This window comes from Coregonus lavaretus (genome assembly GCF_964263955.1).
Source record: "Coregonus lavaretus genome assembly, chromosome: 12".
NCBI classification, from domain to species: Eukaryota; Metazoa; Chordata; class Actinopteri; order Salmoniformes; family Salmonidae; genus Coregonus; species Coregonus lavaretus.
Genome location: NC_139999.1, coordinates 48,767,600 through 48,784,409, shown reverse-complemented (window position 1 = coordinate 48,784,409; position 16,810 = coordinate 48,767,600).

Here is a 16,810-nt window from a genome sequence, read left to right as displayed (position 1 = left end):
GAATAGTGTGACGAACACACAAACATAATCTGACTGACAACTGTTTGAAGGGGTGTGAACGGAGTGAAGGGAAGATTACTGGGAAGTGTGGTGGATCGGCGCTAGCCAGAACACTCCAAATGAGGGGGTGAAAGTCAGGCCAATAAGATCATGACATTTCTGACTCCACTTTTCATATTGTAAATGGGAAAGACCCTGGAGAGATGGAAGGCGTTGACTCATCTGGGTGTAACCAGAGCCTACCAGCAACTCTATGCACTACAAGCCATACAGTGGTTATGGTGTCCATATTAGGACAGCCTCAGCCCAACTTCTTGTGACTTGGAGGCTTTCCTAATATGAACCCTGTACAGAGTGGAGGCCCGGCATTCCCTGTGATCTGATGACAACCGACGTGACCTTCACGTCCAAGCAGCGCCATGGAAACACCCCGGGGCGCTCCCGCCACCGCCGCTCTGGCCTGCGTCCACCCTTGCTCAACTGGGATAAACCTCACAGTGAACTCTGCGAATGTACCGATGGATGCAGTGAAGCATTACTAATCAGAGATATTTACCCAGAGACGGGACCTTTCGAGACCTGGACCAGTCAACTCGACAATGCTACCTACAGTATAGAAATTCAAATGCTTTAATGCTTTAGATTATTATACAATATCATATAACAAGGAACTGCATGTTTCAAGCCCAAAGGAAAAATCCACTCAAGACCAAAAGATAGTTTGTTTTTTCATTAGTCCACTATTGCATTACATTCCCAAAATGTTTTGCATGTCAGCAGTCAAGTTTTCAAGATATAGGATTTTCAATAGACAAAGTGTCACTTGCCACATCCTCATGATGATGCGTTTTGCATCAGATAATACTGTGGACTAATGACACAAATACCAAAATATAGTTTCTGAGTGAAGTTTTCCTTTAAAGTCCACTGTGTTTTCTGGTTTTGGCGTTGATTACTAAAACACTGTGCATGGTTAGCCATGAATTGACTAAATAAAGTTATCCACGGACGTCAATTAGCAGACACACAGGCTCTTGTGCACTTGAATCTGGACCCCAATGTTAAATAAGCTTGTAATTACATTGCTCTATAGCAGTGTTCTTCAATCCTGGGCAACTGTGAATGCAGACTTTTATTCCTGCGCCATTAAAGGAAAGGAGGAAAGCACTCAAGGGAGAATTCATTTTGAAAGTATTGGAATGGGGCTTTGGACTGGCAACTGACAAGGAGGGGATGATGAAGCATTAAATGTTCCTATCTCTGGCTGAGCTGACCGCTGATGATGCTTGAGGAAAATGGAGCCTGACAGCACATATCATAATTCATGAAGTACCCTGTAATCTTTCACCACAGCACACTCACTCAAACACACACATACACACATACACACACGCACACATAAACACACACACATACACACACATAGGCGTCATGCCCACAGGGGCACGTGCCCCCTCAGATTTGTCCTGTAAAAAAAATATGTATATATACATACCGTTGAAAAGTATGGGGTCACATAGAAAATTCCTTGTTTTCGAAAGAAAAGCCATTTTTTTGTCCATTAAAATAACATCAAATTGATCAGAAATACAGTGTAGACATTGTTAATGTTGTAAATGGCTATTGTAGCTGGAAACTGCTGATTTTTAATGGAATATCTACATAGGCGTACAGAGGCCCATTATCAGCAACCATCAGTCCTGTGTTCCAATGGCACGTTGTGTTTGCTAATCCAAGTTTATCATTTTAAAAGGCTAATTGATCATTAGAAAACCCTTTTGCAATTATGTTAGCACAGCAGAAAACTATTCTGCTGATTAAAGAAGCAATACAACTGGCCTTCTTGAGACTAGTTGAGTATCTGGAGCATCAGCAATTGTGGGTTCGATTACAGGCTCAAAATGGCCAGAAACAAATAACTTTCTTCTGAAACTCGTCAGTCTATTCTTGTTCTGAGAAATGAAGGCTATTCCATGCGAGAAATTGCCAAGAAACTGAAGATCTCGTACAACGCTGTGTACTACTCTCTTCACAGAACAGGGCAAACTGGCTCTAGCCAGAATAGAAAGAGGAGTGGGAGGCCCCGGTGCACAACTGAGCAAGAGGACAAATACATTAGAGTGTCTAGTTTGAGAAACAGAGGCCTCACAGGTCCTCAACTGGCAGCTTCATTAAATAGTACCCACAAAACATCATTCTCAACGTCAACAGTGAAGAGGCGACTCCGGGATGCTGACCTTCTAGGCAGAGTTGCAAAGAAAAAGCCATATCTCAGACTGGCCATTAAAAATAAAAGATTAAGATGGGCAATCTGAGATATGGCTTTTTCTTTGCAACTGCCTAGAAGGTCAGCATCCCAGAGTCGCTTCTTCACTGTTGATGTTGAGACTGGTACTATTTAATGAAGCTGCCAGTTGAGGACCTGTGAGGTGCCTGTTTCTCAAACTAGACACTCTAATGTATTTGTCCTCTTGCTCAGTTGTGCACCGGGGCCTCCCACTCCTCTTTCTATTCTGGTTTGAATGGTAGTGTATATACAGTGCATTCAGAAAGTATGCAGACCCCTTCCCTTTTTCCACATTTTGTTACATTACAGCCTTAGTCTAAAATACTCCAGCACTCCACCAATCAGGCCTTTATAGTAGAGTGGCCAGACGGAAGACACTCCTCAGTAAAAGTTACATGACAGCCCGCTTGGAGTTTGCCAAAAGGTACCTATAGGACTCTCAGACCATGAGAAACAAGATTCTCTGCTCTGATGAAATCAAGATTGAACTCTTTGGCCTGAATGCCAAGCATCACGTCTGGAGGAAACCTGGCACCATCCCTACGGTGAAGCATTGTGGTGGCAGCATCTTCCTGTGGGGATGTTTTTCAGCGGCAGGGACTCGGAGACTAGTCAGGATCGAAGGAAAGATGAACGGAGCAATGTACAGAGATCCTTGATGAAAACATGCACCAGAGCACTCAGGACCTCAGACTGGGGTGAATGTTCACCTTCCAACAGCACAACGACCCTAAGCACACAGCCAAGACAACGCAGGAGTGGCTTCGGGACAAGTCTCTGAATGTCCTTGAGTGGCCCAGCCAGAGCCCGGACTTGAACCATATCGAACATCTCTAGAGAGACCTGAAAATAGCTGTGCAGCGACGCTCCCCATCCAACCTGACAGAGCTTGAGAGGATCTGCAGAGAAGAATGGGAGAAACTCTCCAAATACAGGTGTGCCAAGCTTGTAGCGTCATACCCAAGAAGACTCAACACTGTAATCGCTGCCAAAGGTACTTCAACAAAGTACTGAGGGTCTGAATTCTTATGTAAATGTGATATTTCCCTTTTTTATTTTTAATACATTTGCAAATATTTCTAAAAAAACTGTTTTTGCTTTGTCATTATGGGGTATTGTGTGTAGATTGATGAAAAAAACAATTGAATCAATTTTAGAATAAGGCTGTAACATAACAAAATGTGAAAAAAGTCAAGGGGTCTGAATACTTTCTGAATGCACTGTATATCTTTAGGTGCCTTTTGACAAACTCCAAGCGGGCTGTCAGGTGCCTTTTACTGAGGAGTGGCTTCTGTCTGGCCCCTCTACCATAAAGGCCTGATTGGTGGAGTGCTGCAGAGATGGTTGTCCTTCTGGAAGGTTCTCCCATATCCACAGACGAACTCTAGAGCTCTGTCAGAGTGACCATCAGGTTCTTGGTCACCTCCCTGACCAAGGCCCTTCTCCCCCAATTTGCTCAGTTTGGCCGGGGGCCAGCTCTCGGAAGAGTCTTGGTGGTTCCAAACATCTTCCATGTAAGAATGATGGAGGCCACTGTGCTTTTGGGGAACTTCAATGCTGCAGACATTTTCTTGTACCCTTCCCCAGATCTGTGCCTCGACAGAAAGTATGAAAAATGTATGCACTCACTAACTGTAAGTCGCTCTGGATAAGAGCGTCTGCTAAATGACTAAAAATCTAAAAATGTAAAATGTAGAATTGAGGTTGTGGTGGCAGCTGCAGAGAGGTATTTGGGTGTACGAGAATTGACGTCAGAAGAGTTACAGGGTGTGTTGAGTGGTGGTGTCCCGTCCTTTCAGGATGTTGGCCTGAGGTAGGACTAGATACATTGAAATAGTTGAGTAGGGTGGTGTTTTTTTTTGTGAGTTAAATGTTTTATTTTCAAGCAAAGTATAAGGGAGTTATGATCCAGTCTAGTAGGTGGCGTTAATGGAACATTTATTGGATGCCAACCGCCGTTAAACATCATTGAAGAAGAAGAGGATGGTATCAGTTTGGGGAAAAGTTTGGTGTGTACCTGGCTGAGGTTCTACTTGCGTGGAAACCATTTATGAAACCAAAGTAATACTTGTTGCTCATGTTTGTGGATTGTTACACCATCGACAAAAGGATAACTATGTTGTCGGTTTTGTAGGATGTCATAACATTGAGCTGTTGTGAGGAGATCCCCACCAGGCCAGATTTCCCTCTGCCACAACCATCCGGTGAGATCCATCCTGTTGATTGTATTTTTTGTTGTTGTGACTAACTCTATTGGATTACTTATATTTTGCATTTTGAAGAGGGATTGCACATTTTTGTTTTTTGATTGACTTTGGGACTATTTTATTTTTGGTATTCTATTTGGACTTTCAGGGATTTATTTTTGGTCTAGTTGAAGAAAGTTAATTAGTTTGGTGGATTGAAACTCTTTTATATGTGAATATATGCTTATTTTGCCCACTTGATTAATTTAGTCTGTCTTGCTTTGGTCACTCTCATATGAACACATAGGAACATAATATTTATTTTAACTTCAATATTGTAGCATGGTTTGAGATCCAAGCTGATTGTTACAAGCTTGTCTAACTATTTTAGCTGGCATACCTGCTGGCAAGGTTGGTAGACTAAAGCAAGTAATTACTAAATGTGCTGAATAATCGTTTACCCAGATTTTAGCAGAGATGCAGAGAAGCATATTTAGTTAATTTAAAAAAAGAACCACCATTCAGGATGATACAGACAGCTCAAGAGTTATGCTTAAATATGCAGAAAAAACTTTCTTACATAAAATTAAGGATAGTGATTATGGTTCTACAGTGCCTTGCAAAAGTATTCACCCCCTTGGCGTTTTACCTATTTTGTTGCATTACAACCTGTAATTTAAATTATATTTTATTTGGACTTCACATAATGGACATACACAAAATAGTCCAAATTGGTGAAGTAAAAAAAAAAAAGTGGTGTGTGCATTTGCTATGAAGCCCCTAAATAAGATCTGGTGCAAACAATTACCTTCAGATGTCACATAATTACTTAAATAAAGTCCACCTGGGTGCAATCTAAGTGTCACATGATCTCAGTATATATACACCTGTTCTGAAAGGCCCCAGAGTCTGCAACACCACTAAGCAAGGGGCACCACCAAGCAAGCGGCACCATGAAGACCAAGGAGCTCTCCAAACAGGTCAGGGACAAAGTTGTGGAGAAGTACAGATCAGGGTTGGGTTATAAAAAAATATCCAAAACTTTGAACATCCCACGGAGCACCATTAAATCCATTATTAAATAATTGAAAGAATATGGCACCACAACAAACTTGCCAAGAGAGTGCCGCCCACCAAAACTCACGGACCAGGCAAGGAGGGCATTAATCAGAGAGGCGACAAAGAGACGAAAGATAACCCTATGAGCTGCAAAGCTCCACAGTGGAGATTGGAGTACAGTTGAAGTCGGAAGTTTACATACACCTTAGCCAAATACATTTAAACTCAGTTTTTCACAATTCCTGACATTTAATCCTAGGAAAAATTCCCTGTCTTAGGTCAGTTAGGATCACCACTTTATTTAAGATTGTGAAATGTCAGAGTAATAGTAGAGAGAATGATTTATTTCAGCTTTTATTTCTTTCATCACATTCCCAGTGGGTCAGAAGTTTACATACACTCAATTAGTATTTGGTAGCATTGCCTTTAAATTGTTTAACTTGGGTCAAATGTTTCGTGTAGCCTTCCACAAGCTTCCCACAATAAGTTGGGTGAATTTTGGCCCATTCCTCCTGACAGAGCTGGTGTAACTGAGTCAGGTTTGTAGGCCTCCTTGCTCACACACGCTTTTTCAGTTCTGCCCCAAATGTTCTATAGGATTGAGGTCAGGGCTTTGTGATGGCCACTCCAATACCTTGACTTTGTTGTCCTCCTTTTGCCACAACTTTGGAAGTATGCTTGGGGTCATTGTCCATTTGGAAGACCCATTTGCGACTAAGTTTTAACTTCCTGACTGATGTCTTGAGATGTTGCTTCAATATGTCCACATAATTTTCCTTCCTCATGATGTCATCTATGCTGTGAAGTGCACCAGTCCCTCCTGCAGCAAAGCACCCCCACAGCATGATGCTGCCACCCCCATGCTTCACGGTTGTGATGGTGTTCTTCAGCTTGAAAGCAACCTGTCACGAGTGGAGTGTAGTGGGATGTGGAATCACACGCAGGACACAGAGAATAAATCCAAAGCACTTTAGTGAAGTCCTTAGTGTACGCCAAAACCGGCAACAGGTCACAGGCGAAAACAAACGCACACTAGAACGACAAAGTCAGTATGCACAAAGTGCAGGTCTCTCTAAATACAATCCGAAAATGAGAGAGAGAACAAAATACAGAACAAACAACCACACGACAGCAGAACAATTACACACAACACCAGACCTAACACAAGGGAACTAAATAGGGTGCCTAATGAACACTAAACAATAACCAGGTGTGACAAACCGACAAAACCAATCAAACAAGAAACATTGAACGGTGGCAGCTAGTACTCCGGAGACGACGACCGCCGAAGTCTGCCCGAACAAGGAGAAGGGGCCGCCTCGGCCGAAACCGTGACAGTACCCCACCCTTGACACGCGGCTCCAGCCGTGCGCCACCCCCGGCCTCGGGGACGACCAGGAGGGCGCGGAGCAGGGCGCGTGGGATGACCACGATGGAATTCGGTCAGAAGAGACGGGTCCAGGATGTCCCTCCTCGGCACCCAGCACCGCTCCTCCGGGCCGTACCCCTCCCACTCCACGAGATATTGGAGACCCCCCATCCGGCGTCTCGAATCGAGGATGGCCCGAACAGTGTACGCCGGAGCCCCCTCGATGTCCAACGGGGGCGGAGGAGTCTCCTCTATCTCAAAGTCCTGGAGTGGACCAGCTACCACCGGCCTGAGGAGAGACACATGGAACGAGGGGTTAACATTTTTGTAATCAATGGGCAGTTGTAATCTGTAACACACCTCGTTCAATCTCCTCAGGACTTTAAAAGGCCCCACAAACCGCCGACCCAGCTTCCGGCAGGGCAGGCGGAGGGGCAGGTTTCTGGTTGAGAGCCAGACACGATCTCCAGGTGCGTACACTGGCCCCTCACTGCGGTGGAGGTCGGCGCTCGTCTTCTGTCGACGGATGGCTCGCTGCAGATGGACGTGTGCAGCGTTCCACGTCTCCTCCGAGCGCCGTACCCACTCATCCACAGCAGGGGCCTCGATCTGGCTCTCATGCCACGGTGCCAGAACCGGCTGGTACCCTAACACACACTGGAAAGGGGTTAGTTTTGTGGAGGAGTGGCGGAGAGAGTTCTGTGCCATCTCGGCCCAGGGCACATATCTCGCCCACTCCTCCGGCCGGCCCTGACAATATGACCTCAGAAACCTACCCACATCCTGGTTGACACGTTCGACCTGCCCATTACTCTCCGGGTGGTAACCCGAGGTAAGGCTCACCGAAACCCCCAACCGTTCCATAAACGCTCTCCAGACTCTGGAGGTAAACTGGGGGCCTCGATCAGACACTATATCCTCGGGTACCCCGTAATGCCGGAAGACGTGAGTAAATAGAGCCTCAGCGGTCTGTAGGGCAGTAGGAAGACCCGGCATGGGAAGGAGACGACAGGCCTTCGAGAACCGATCCACAACGACCAGGATGGTGGTATTCCCCTGTGAGGAGGGAAGGTCGGTAACAAAATCCACCGAAAGGTGAGACCAGGGTCGTTGTGGAACGGGCAGGGGTTGTAATTTACCCCTGGGCAAGTGTCTGGGCGCCTTACACTGGGCACACACTGAGCAGGAGGAGACATAAATCCTCACATCCCTGGCTAACGTTGGCCACCAGTACTTTGTGCTAAGGCAGTGCACAGTCCGGCCAATACCTGGATGTCCAGAGGAGGGTGACGTGTGAGCCCAATAAATAAGCCGATCCCGGACCTCGAGCGGGACGTACGTCCGACCCACCGGACACTGTGGAGGGCTAGGGTCGGTGCGTAATGCCCGCTCGATCTCCGCATCGACCTCCCATACCACCGGTGCAACCAGACAAGACTCAGGTAGTATGGGAATGGGCTCCACGCACCTCTCCTCTGTGTCATACCGCCGCGACAGGGCATCTGCCTTCCCGTTCTGGGACCCAGGGATGTAAGTGATCTTAAACACAAACCGGGCGAGAAACATAGTCCATCGAGCCTGGCGAGGATTCAGTCTCCTAGCTGCCCGAATGTATTCCAGGTTACGGTGGTCAGTCAGAATGAGAAAAGGGTGTTGAGCCCCCTCAAGCCAATGCCTCCACACCTTTAGGGCCTGTACCACGGCTAACAGCTCCCTGTCTCCTACGTCATAATTCCTCTCCGCCGGACTGAGCTTCTTAGAATAAAAAGCACAGGGGCGGAGTTTAGGTGGTGTGCCGGACCGTTGCGAAAGAACAGCCCCGATACCGGCTTCAGACGCATCCACCTCCACTTGGAATGGTAAAGTGGGATCCGGGTGCGCCAGCACTGGAGCCGAGGTAAACAGGTCCTTCAGTCTCCCAAAAGCCCTGTCCGCCTCAGCTGACCACCGCAAGCGCACTGGACCCCCCTTCAGAAGGGACGTTATGGGAGCTGCCACCTGTCCAAAACCCCGGATAAACCTCCGGTAGTAATTCGCAAAACCCAAGAACTGCTGCACCTCTTTAACCGTGGTTGGGGTTTGCCAATTACGCACGGCTGACACACGGTCAACCTCCATCCTCACCCCTGACGCAGACAACTGATAGCCCAAAAAGGAGACTGACTCCTGGAAGAACAAACATTTCTCGGCTTTGACATACAGGTCATGCTCCAACAATCTCCTCAATACTCTGCGCACCAGTGCTACATGCTCGGCCCGAGTAGAACTGTACACCAGAATATCGTCTATGTACACCCCTACTCCCTGCACCTGCATGTCCCGGAAAATCTCATCTACAAAAGATTGGAAGACTGATGGAGCATTCATTAACCCGTATGGCATGACGAGATACTCGTAATGACCGGAGGTAGTACTAAATGCTGTCTTCCACTCATCGCCCTCTCTAATGCGCACCAAGTTATATGCGCTCCTGAGGTCCAATTTTGTGAAGAACCGTGCCCCGTGTAATGACTCCGTCATAGTCGCAATCAGCGGGAGTGGATAACTATATTTCACAGTCACCTGATTGAGACCGCGGTAGTCAATACACGGACGCAAACCTCCATCCTTTTTCTTCACAAAAAAGAAGCTTGAGGACGCGGGAGAAGTGGAGGGCCGTATGTATCCCTGTCTCAGAGACTCGGCAATGTATGTCTCCATTGCCCTCTTCTCCTCTTGTGACAAAGGATACACATGGCTCCGCGGGAGCGCAGCTCCTGCCTGGAGGTCTATTGCACAATCCCCCTGTCTATGAGGCGGCAACCTAGCCGCCCTTGTCTTGCTAAACACGAGTGCCAAATCCTCATACTCAGGTGGAATGTGCAATGCAGGCATCTGGTTCGGACTCTCCACCGAGGTCGCCCCTACGGAAACACCCAGACATAACCCCTCACACTGAGCAGACCACCCTTTAAGAGCCTTCTCTCGCCACGAAATCGTAGGATCATGGGTAATCAACCAGGGAAGCCCCAGTACCACCGGATACGCAGGAGAGTCGATCAGATAGAGTTGAATCGTCTCCTCATGACCCCCCTGCGTCTTCATCCTAAGTGGCGCTGTGACCTCCCTAATCAACCCAGATCCTAACGGACGACTATCTAGGGCATGTACAGGGAAAGGATGATCAACCGGAAGGAGGGGAATCCCTAACTCAACACAGAATTTACGATCTACAAAATTCCCAGCTGCGCCTGAATCTACTAGCGCCTTATGCTGGGAACGAGGTGCAACCTGTGGGAAACAAACAGGTATGGTTATGTGTACGACAGAAAGCTCTGGGTAAGTAGGGCGCCTACTCACCTGGGAGGACTCCCCAATGTGTGGTCTGCCGTCTCCTCCACCAGGGGACCCTCCCCAGCACCTAGCCGCGGTGTGCCCTCCACGGCCACAGTTGGTGCAGGGGACGGCCCCCCTCGGGCTCCTCCTTCTCCCTCCTCTAGCGCCAGCACCTCCGAGCTCCATCGGGCTCGGCTCGGAGGCGCTGGAGGGTGGAATGGGCGACCCCCACCTGGGACGTCCGCGGTTAGCGAGCAGGGTGTCCAGCCGAATGGCCATGTCCACCAACTGGTCAAAGGAGAGTGTAGTATCCCTGCACGCCAACTCTCTGCGGACGTCCTCCCTGAGGCTGCAACGAAAATGGTCTATGAGGGCTCGCTCATTCCACCCTGCATCTGCCGCTAGAGTCCGGAACTCCAGCGCAAACTCTTGAGCGCTCCTCATCCCCTGCCGGAGGTAGAATAGACGCTCCCCCGCCGCCTTCCCTTCTGGTGGATGGTCGAAGACCGCACGGAAGCGGCGGGAGAACTCCGCATAGGTGATAGTGGCGGCGTCTATTCTCCTCCATTCGGCGTTGGCCCACTCCAACGCCTTGCCGGTGAGACAGGAGATGAGGGCGGAAACGCTCTCGTGTCCCGAGGGCGCCGGGTGTACGGTGGCAAGGTAGAGCTCCACTTGTAATAGGAACCCCTGACACCCGGCAGCGGTGCCGTCGTACGCCCTCGGGAGCGAGAGCCGAATCCCACTGGGTTCCGGTAGTTGGACGGGCGGGCTGACCGATGGTGATGGTGGGGGTGTGGGTACCCCGCTGGTCTCCCATCGATGGAGGGTGTTCATGACGCGGTCCAGGGCGTGCCCGATTTGGTTGATCCGATCATCTTGACCACGAAGACGCTCCTCCATGATCTCGGTAGGTGCGGGTGCTCCTGCTGATTCCATCAGATGGTGTGTAATTCTGTCACGAGTGGAGTGTAGTGGGATGTGGAATCACACGCAGGACACAGAGAATAAATCCAAAGCACTTTAGTGAAGTCCTTAGTGTACGCCAAAACCGGCAACAGGTCACAGGCGAAAACAAACGCACACTAGAACGACAAAGTCAGTATGCACAAAGTGCAGGTCTCTCTAAATACAATCCGAAAATGAGAGAGAGAACAAAATACAGAACAAACAACCACACAACAGCAGAACAATTACACACAACACCAGACCTAACACAAGGGAACTAAATAGGGTGCCTAATGAACACTAAACAATAACCAGGTGTGACAAACCGACAAAACCAATCAAACAAGAAACATTGAACGGTGGCAGCTAGTACTCCGGAGACGACGACCGCCGAAGTCTGCCCGAACAAGGAGAAGGGGCCGCCTCGGCCGAAACTGTGACACAACCCCCTTTTTCCTCCAGACATGACAATGGTCATTATGGCCAAACAGTTTTATTTTTGTTTCATCAGACCAGAGGACATTTCTCCAAAAAGTACGATCTTTGTCCCCATGTGCAGTTGCAAACTGTAGTCTGACTTTTTTATGGCAGTTTTGGAGCAGTGGCTTCTTCCTTGCTGAGAGGCCTTTCAGGTTATGTCGATATAGGACTCGTTTTACTGTGGATATAGATACTTTTGTACCTGTTTCCTCCAGCATCTTCACAAGGTCCTTTGCTGTTGTTCTGGGATTGATTTGCACTTTTCGCACCAAAGTACGTTAATCTCTAGGAGACAGAACGCGTCTCCTTCCTGAGCGGTATGACCGCTGCGTGGTCCCATGGTGTTTATACTTGCGTACTATTGTTTGTACAGATGAACGTAGTACCTTCAGGCGTTTGGAAATTGCTCCCAACGATGAACCAGACTTGTGGAGGTCTACAATTTGGCTGATTTCTTTTGATTTTCCCATGATGTCAAGCAAAGAGGCACTGAGTTTGAAGGTAGGCCTTGAAATACATCCACAGGTACACCTCCAATTGACTCAAATTATGTCAATTAGACTATCAGAAGCTTCTAAAGCCATGACATAATTTTCTGGAATTTTCCAAGCTGTTTAAAGGCACAGTCAACTTAGTATATGTAAACTTCTGACCCACTGGAATTGTGATACAGTGAATTATAAGTGAAATCATCTGTCTGTAAACAATTGTTGGAAAAATTACTTGTGTCATGCACAAAGTAGATGTCCTAACCGACTTGCCAAAACTATAGTTTGTTAACAAGAGATTTGTGGAGTTGTTGAAAAACCAGTTGTAAACTTCCGACTTCAACTGTATCTGTCCATAGGACTACTTTAAGCCGTACACTCCACAGAGCTGGGCTTTACGGAAGAGTGGCCAGAAAAAAGCCATTGCTTAAAGATAAAAATAAACAAACATGTTTGGTGTTCGCCAAAAGTCATGTGGGAGACTCCCCAAACATATGGAAGAAGGTACTCTGGTCAGATGAGACTAAAATTGAGCTTTTTGGCCATCAAGGAAAATGCTATGTCTGGCGCAAACCCAACACCTCTCATCACCCAGAGAACACCATCCCCACAGTGAAGCATGGTGGTGGCAGCATCATGCCGTGGGGATGTTTTTCATCGGCAGGGACTGGGAAACTGGTCAGAATTGAAGGAATGATGGATGGCGCTAAATAAAGGGAAATTCTTGAGGGAAACCTGTTTCAGTCTTCCAGAGATTTGAGACTGGGACGGAGGTACACCTTCCAGCAGGACAATGACCCTAAGCATACTGCTAAAGTAACACTTGAGTGGTTTCACTTCAAAGTGGTAGGCATGTTGTGTAAATTAAATGATACAACCCCCCCCAAAATCAATTTTCATTCCAGGTTGTAAGGCAACAAAATAGGAAAAATGCCAAGGGGGGTGAATACTTTCGCAAGCCACTGAAAGCTGTTTCAGGTGCTTGAAAAATAAACATTATCCAACTTAATTATGGCCTAGCCCACCTCCGGACCACCCCCCAGCCATCCCCACGTACTTTGTGCCCCCTCAGACTATTGAGGTGCATGATACGCCTACAAACAAACACACACACCCACACACAGTCTTGTACGACTAACGTTGTGGGGACACACAATTCAGTCCCATTCAAAATCCTATTTTCCCTAACACCTAACCCGTACCCTTACCTTAACCCTAACCTTAACCCGAAAACCTTAACCATAATCCTAACCTTAACCCTAGCTCCTAACCCTAATTATAACCCTTACACTAATTCTAACTTTAACCCTAACCCTGTAGAAATACCATTTTACCTTGTGGGGACTAACAAAATGTCCCCAGCTGGTCACATTTCTGTTTGTTTACTATTCTTGTGGGAACTTCTGGTCCCCACAAGTATAGTCATACACACACACACACACACACACACACACACACACACACACACACACACACACACACACACACACACACACACACACACACACACACACACACACACACAGCTGACCAGCTGGCAAGTGTCTTCACTGACAATGTCAACCTCTCCCTGACCCAGTCTGTATTATCTAAATGCTTCAAGCAGACCAGCATAGTCCCTGTGCCCAAGAACGCCATGAGGGTAACCTGTCTAAATGACTATCGCCCCGTAGCGCTCACATCTGTAGCCATGAAATGCTTTGAAAAGTTGTTCATGGCTCACATCAACCCCATCATCCCAGATATCCTGGACCCACTCCAATTCGCATACCGCCCCAACAGATCCATAGATGATGCAATCTCTATTGCACTCCACACTGCCCTCTCCCACTTGGACGAGAGGAACACCTACGTGAGAATGCTGTTAATTGACTATAGCTCAGTGTTCAACACCATAGTGCCCTCCAAGCTCATCACTAAGCTCAGGACCCTGGGACTGAACAACTTCCTCTGCAACTGGATCCTGGACTTCCTGATGGGCCGCCCCAAGGTAGTGAGGGTAGGCAACCTCATCCGCCACGCTGACCCTCAACACGGGGGGCCCCTCAGGGGTGCATGCTCCCATCCTGTCCTCCCGTTCACCCACGACTGCGTGACCGTGCACACTCCAACACCATCATTAAGTTTGCTGACGACATGACAGTGGTGGGCCAGATCACTAACGACGATGAGACAGCCGATAAGGAGAAGGTCAGTGACCAGGCAGTGTGGTGCCAGGACAATAACCTCTCCCTCAATGTCAGCAAGACAAAGGAGCCTGTCGTGGGCTACAGGAAACGGAGGGCTGAGCACGCCGCCATCCACATCGACGGGGGCTGTAGCATAGTAGTGAGTCGAGAGCTTCAAGTTCCACAGTGTCCACATCACTAAGGAGTTATCATGGTTCGCACCCACCAACACAGTCGTGATGAAGGCACGACAACACCTCTTCCCCTTCAGGAGGTTGAAAAGATTCAGCATGGGCCCTCAGATCTTCAAAGTTTTACAGCTGCACCATTGAGAGCATATTGACTGGCTGCATCACCACTTGGTATGGCAATTGCTTGGCATCCGACCTCAAGTCTTTTCAGAGGGTAGTGCGTACGGCCCAGTACATCACTGGGGCAGAGCTGCCTGCCATCCATGACCTCTATACCAGGCGGTGTCAGAGGAAGGCCCTAAAAATTGTCAAAGACTCCAGCCACCCAAGTCATAGACTGTTCTCTCTGCTACCAGCACGGCAAGCGGTACCGATGCACCAAGTCTGGAACCAACAGGACCCTGAACAGCGTCTACCCCCAAGCCATAAGACTGCTAAATAGTTACTCCAGGTAGCTATTGGTTAATTATTTAACTATCTGCATTGAGACCCCTTTACACAAACTATTTTGACTCATCACATATGCTACTGCTACTGTTTATTATCTATCCTACACTTTATCCCTACCTACAGTATATGTGCATACAGTGCCTTCAGAAAATATCCCCTTGACTTATTCCACATTTTGTTTACAGATTGCAGCAAATTCAGGCTCCCGAGTGGCGCAGCGGTCTAAGGCACTGCATCTCAGTGCTTGAGGCGTCACTACAGACCCCCTGGTTCGATTCCAGGCTGTATCACAACCGGCCGTGATTGGGAGTCCCATAGGGCAGCACACAATTGGCCCAGCGTCGTCCGGGTTTTAACCGGTGTAGGCCGTCATTGTAAGTAAGAATTTGTTCTTAAATGACTTGCCTAGTTAAATAAAGGTTAAAAAAAAAAAAAAAAAAAACATTGTTACAGCCTGAATTCAAAATGTATTAAATATATTTTTTCTCAACCAGCTACAACCAATACCACATAATGACAGTGAAAACATGTTTTTTGAAACTTTTGCAAATTTACTGAACACTAAATACAGAAATATCTAATGTACATAAATATTCACACCCCTGAGTCAATACTTTGTAGAAGCACCTTTGACAGCGATTACAGCTGTTAGTTCTTCTGGGTAAGTCTCTAAGAGCTTTCCACACCTGGATTGCACAACATTTGCCCATTATTATTTTCAAAAATCTTCAGGCTCTGTCAAATTGGTTAGTCATTGCTAGACAACCATTTTCAGGTCTTGCCATAGATTTTCAAGTAGATTTAAGTCAAAACTGTAACTCGACCACTCAGGAACATTCAATGTCTTCTTGGTAAGCAACTCCAGTGTAGATTTGGCCTTATGTTTTAGGTTATTGTCCTGCTGAAATGTGAATACATCTCCCAGTGGCTGGTGGAAAGCAGACTGAACCGGGTTTTCCTCTAGTATTTTGTCTGTGCTTAGCTCCATTCCATTTACTTTTTATCCTGGTAAAAATCCCCAAGTCCTTAATGATTACAAGCATACCATAACATGATGCAGCCACCACTATGCTTGAAAATATGGAGTGGTACTCAGTAATGTGTTGTATTGGATTTACCCCAAACATAACACTTTGCATTCAATACAAAAAGTTAATTGCTTTGCCACATTTTTTGCAGTATTACTTTAGTGTCTTGTTGCAAACACATTTTTGTTCTGTACAGGCTTTCTTCTTTTCACTCAAGTAGAATAGTATTGTGGAGTAACTACAATGTTGTTGATCCATCAGCTTTCTCCCATCACAGCCATTTAAACTCTCTAACTGTTTTAAAGTCACTATTGGCCTCGTGGTGAAATCCCTGAGCAGTTTCTTTCCTCTCTGGTAAATTAGTTAGGAAGGATGCCTGTAGTGACTGGGTGTATTGATACACTATCCAAAGTGTAATAACTTCACCATTCTCAAAGGGATAGTCAATGTCTGCTTTTAAATTTTTACCCATCTACCAATAGGTGCCTTTCTTTGCAAGGCATTGGAAAACCTCCATGACCTTTTGTGGTTGAATCTGTGTTTAAAAATGTATGAAAAATGTATGCACTCACTAACTGTAAGTCGCTCTGGATAATAGCGTCTGCTAAAATGTACAAATGTCAAATTCACTGCTCGACTGAGGGACCTTACAGATAATTGTATGTGTGGGGTACAGAGATGAGGTAGTCATTCAAAAATCATGTTAAACACTATTATTGCACACAGAGTGACTCCATGCAACTTATTATGTGACTTGTTAAGCACATTTTTACCACTGAACTTATACTGAACAAAAATATAAACTCAACATATATCAATTTCAAAGATTTTACTGAGTTAC